Here is a 5,484-nt window from a genome sequence, read left to right as displayed (position 1 = left end):
AAAAAATGACACCGATAAACTTGCTCAACCCAGGGTTGCCATGAACTTTCTAATTGTGAAAAACACAATAAAATTTGCAAAGCATAATTTGTGAAGCACAATAAAATAAGCTGTGCCTGTAATAAAATTCAAATTGTCTTCAAGCTTTTTTATTATATAAGGGGCAGGAGTTTGTGAGGGTTCACAAACAGGAAATGGCGTATTCACAACTATGTTGATGAGAACAAGCAGGCGCATCTGGGAAGTTGTAAGCGGCATGGCGGGTGTACAGGATGCATAGAGAGAGTGGTAGAGATGATGTCAAAAGGTTGGCAGGGTAAGGAACGTGAAATGTCCTGGACCTTGATGGAGTCTATAAATGGCATCTCTGGTTTTTCAGTTTGAGTTGTAAATCAGTTGAATGATATAGTGGTGTCAGCAGAACTAAATGTCAAGTTTATAAATGATAAAGCTCATATGAGAGAAAGTAGTGTGGATATGTCACAATAGTGGGATTCCTATGACTGAAGCTCATAATTGGGCATATTTGCTTACCTAGTTGCAGGCAGCACTGAACAGCTACAGACCGCCACACATGGAGCCCTGCTTTTGTGAAGCTTACTATAAAGAGAAGCAGGGCAGAATATCTGCTTTCTGAGAGTCTCATTGAGAAAGAAGAGAAAAGGAATTGAGATTTCTCATACTTTCCAATCAGAAAATGAATATCACTTAAATGAGGATTAAGGAGTGTTTAGAAGACTAGAGGAGTGGAGAAGGGGCATTATCCTCACCTCTGTTCCAGGATTGAATTCTTTAGGAATTGGGAAATGATTGAAGAACTTTAAGCAGAAGCTTGAGGCTTATTTACTTAATGGTTGTATGTATGGCTGGCAGGTAGATACAGGGCATTTGAGGCCTTGAATGTTAAAGCTAAAGTTTTAAATAAATTTAGTAGACAGCAGATACTCATCCATATTACTGATCAGAAAATGATTGATCTAGAAGTGATATGCAGGATTGAAGGGATTTGAGATCAACTGCAAGAGAGGAGTCCAGGTAGAAAGCAATAGCCATAGTGACATGCAGTAATTGGAAATATGGAAGTGTTTTAGAGATGAAAAGAAGGAACAGATGTGATTGATATTGGAAGAATGAATCAATAGATCTTGACAGGTGGTTGAAGAGAAAGAGGAATAAATGAACTATCAACCTTGGGTTATTCTGTGCAAGTGATGGGCGAGTACTAGAGCAAATGAAAAGAAATAGAGAAAAAGGTACTGGTTGGAGGAGAAGATAGTAAATTTGTGTAACATTTGTGTATAGAAGATACGAAGTTTGGGATGGGACTTAGATAGTTTATTTAGATTTGAGGGCCTTTAATGTCAAACTGAAAGTTGAAGATATGACAGTACTACAGAATAATGCATAAAGAGGAGAGAGAAAAGTCTTAGATGTGAATAATAATATTTAGGAAAAAGAAAGAGAAAAAATAAACCAAAGTAGTAGGAGTCAGAGGTAGGAGAAGGACTGGGGAAATAAAGAAATTCAGGCCAAATGTATATGTGAAAATCATTAGATAATTGTCAAAATGGTGTTTGATGACTGATAAAGACCATGAATTATGTATAACTCTTCCAGTTCTTTTGGTATATAGTGTGAGGATTAATGTTTATTGAGGAGACTGCTGGGATGTGGTGTTGTGAAATTACGGAGAGAAATTGGACAAATACACCAGTAAAAAACGGAGGATATCAGCAATTTACTCAAAATAGAAAAGAGATACTCTCCAGGTCAGTGAAGGAACTAGTAGAGATGGAGGGTGGAGGAGGGAGTCAGCTGGAAGGGAATGGGAGTTTGAAAAAAGGTATCCGAAAAAGGGTTTGCGCTAAGGTTGCTAAGTGTAGATGATAGATACATACTTAGAATGTTAAAGGCAAGAGATTATTTTTTTCTTCACTACTGTCAAGTAAAATTATTAGGAGCTTGATAGACCTGGATGATTCAAGAGAAGGAGCATTTTGGGAGTCCATGTATGGGACTCTGATGTACTCACACAACAGACACATCTCCTGCCATCAGTATAGGTTGGCTGAAAGAAAATTTTGAACAACTGCTTCCTTTCTTACTTCTTTGTTTTATTTTGCTTACATTTGTATATAAAGCCTACAGAACAAAACAATGTGTGGAGAATTAACAATCAGACACAATAGTTTTTCCAAATGATCATAATTGGACCCCTGAATGTTGAACTCTTTGAAGAGTGGTGGATCACATTTCTAAGTATTTCCAGTGTCTAAGCATTCAATATCCAGAAAATGAGTCCTTCAAAAATATTTATTTTAGCAAGTTTTAAAAAATTATTAATCTGTAATATGATTAAGTCTTGTGATTCTTCTCATGGTGTGTTGAGTTTCTCTGCCAAGTGAAACTGACTTTTACCATATGTGTCAGAACTTATTTATATATTTGCTGGCTTAGGGGATATTCCAGAGAACATTTCTCTACTCATCATTTGACCTAGAAAAATTTATGGGAATTGTTTTCTGCCTACCAATTTGGAAACAAAACTAATAAGTCACTGGCATTTTTGAGTCACAACATCCTCTTTCAATACTGTCATAAAAAAATGGTTTTGCAGGTTGGAAAAGAAATTCTTTCTTTTCTGGTTCAGAGGAGTTGACTTTCTCCTGAAATTAAAGCATTAGTGAGATTTTAGGTTATTATGTAGAATAAACTTTCTATTTAATGCAGGGATTCCTTTTATAAAACCCATAATAGTTGATTATCTAACCTCTGCTTGAATAATTCTTTTGAGCAACTTATTTTTTGTATTAAATCAAAACCTACATTCTAATTTTATCACATTTTTCAATTGATACTTAGGTCTACTTTTTAATACTTTGATCTGTCTTCTATCTCAGATATCTTTAATATTTGAATATTTGAATATTCCATCATGGTACCTCACCCTTTTATCTTCTCTTTTTTGGGTATAAAGTAGTTTGTTACCTCTACCACTGTTCATGCACCATGGCTTCCAGTTCTTTTGACTTCTAAGATGTAGTCTTCTAGATAAATTATGTAATTAAAGTCCCTGTTATAGAAGAAGTAGCCAGGAATTCTTTTAAAATGTCCTTTAGTTCGCATCACTTAATTTTTTCTCCATATTTCAGTCAAAATAGTTTTAAAGTCATTAATATGAAAAATTAACTGATTTTATTCTAGAAAATAGAAGAGACTAAAAGTGAATGAGACCTGAAATAAATCAGGAATTTAATATATAAAAAAATGTAGCTTTCTACTTTTTTACTTTCACTTTTTGATGACAAAGTCTGATTCTGTCACCCAGGCTAGAGTGCAGTGGCATCATTATAGCTCACTGCAACCTCAAACTCCTTGGCTGAATCTATCCTCCTGCTTCAGCCTCCCAAGTAGCTGGGACTACAGGCATGTGCCACCAAGCCCAGCTAATTTTTAAATTTTTTGCAGGGACAGGGTCTCACTATGTTGCTCAGACTGGTCTCAAACTACTGGCCTCAGGTGATCCTCCTACCTCAGCCTCCCAAATTGCTAGTATTACACATGTGAGCCACCATGCCTGCCTCCTTTCTTCTACTACTTATCCATTTTTCAGAGATATAAACTTTCATCAAGCAGAAAGCCAATAGCAAATGTTACATTATGTGAAAATTGTTTTATAAGATGAATAAGGTCAATTTACTTTTTCCCAGCCCATCCTTATAATTTTCTCTTTATATATCCATTGAGGAACTAATATTTCTAGATAAGGAAGCATGGCTGGTAGTGGAGGTGAAAGTTGGTGGGGCATGGCAATCTGGGAGGTATAATCCATTGTCAGATTGGATAGTATGCAGAAGAGCCTCTGTTGCACTGCCTTTTTCAAGTTACTGAAAGTCCCTGGGCATGTGGCAAAGTTATTAGCCTCCATTCATGAAATGGTATAGATCACTATGGCAATCTCTCCCTCCAGGCAAGGCAAAGAATTCTATCTGCTTGAAATCATGGTTACTGGGAAGGTATAACATCATGATCTTCTTTCATGGTGTCCCCAGTGTAAGCTATAGAATCGTAATTGTCTACTTTGGATATTGCCAGCATATCATGTAGAACTGTCACTAAACATAGTCCATTGTTTTTTTACTTAGTTAACTAGTCATTGGAACTCCCCATGAGAACACAGGTGCATGTTGAGGGAGAGGTGGGGAGATAATGTAGCAAGAAGAGGGTCCAGGGACATCTGGGTCACTTGCTCATGCAATTTACTTGTGCTTTCAGGACCTGCTGAAGCCTGATTTTGTATATTCCACTTCTATTTTTTGATGAAAGTTACAGTGCAGGCCCAAATTTAGGGTGTGGTGATTCAGATAGCACCCAATTTATGATGGGAATCTCAGGTCACATGGTAACTTTATGTGATCAAGTATTCAGCGTGTACTAAGGCCCTATAGCATACCAAAAGCTGTTTTCTCAGAAAAAGAATAGTGATCTCATATGTTGGGTTTGGGCAGGTGGGATGGGGTGGAGGGGATGGGTATATACATACATAATGTGTGCGATGCGCACCATCTGGGGGCTGGACATACTTGAAGCTCTGACTTGGGGGGGAGGGGGGGCAAGGGCAACATACATAACCTAAACATCTGTACCCCCATAATATGCTGAAATAAAAAAAAAAAGAAAAGAAAAAATTAAAATGTACAATTGAGAACTTCTGCTAAATCATGGAACCTACTGTTTTTTTACTAAGAGGTAATATAAAGCTTGGAGTTGTTTTAAGCCTAAAAAAGAATAGTGATCTCCAAGGAGGCAGAAATGCAATAGATATGTGCTGTGATTTACCTATCAGAGCCTGATAAAAAATCTGTACAGCATTCTTATCTGCCAACAGAACTTTAAGTACCGTTGATTTAGTGGAGTCATATGACTAAAGTATCAGAATGGCTTGCAGGTCATCCTGGAAAAGTTTCAGTGCCTTATCTTGTTCTGAGTGCCACTCAAAACCAGAAGCTTTTTGGATTACTGGGAAAAGGGTCAGAGCAGCATGTCCAAATGGGGTATATGCTATCTTTACAATCCAAACAGGGCCATTAGACACTGTGTTTCTTTCTGAGTGGTAGGGGGAGTCAGGTAGCTTGATCTTCACTTTGGAAAGGATATGAACTGGAATGATTTGTACAGTTATACATGGTTGAAAAAAAGTAAAGAATAATATCTTGTGATATTGTAAATAATACATAATTTGAATTTGCATCCATAAATAATGTTTTATTGGAAGATAGCCACACTCATTTGTTTGCATAATCTTTATAGCTATTTTCATACTACAACAGCAGAGTTGAGGAGTTGTGACAGAGGTGGTATAGATCACAAAACCTAGAATATTTACTATTTGTCACTTTATAGAAACTTTACTGCCTCCTGCAATGTAAAATTCTTGTCTAGTAAATTTGTAAAATCAAAATAAAATTAAAAATATTTCTTGAA

This window comes from Propithecus coquereli, unplaced genomic scaffold, assembly GCF_000956105.1.
Source record: "Propithecus coquereli isolate 6110/MARCELLA unplaced genomic scaffold, Pcoq_1.0 Scaffold195, whole genome shotgun sequence".
Classification (NCBI taxonomy): Eukaryota; Metazoa; Chordata; class Mammalia; order Primates; family Indriidae; genus Propithecus; species Propithecus coquereli.
Note: the sequence above shows the minus strand (reverse complement) of the source record.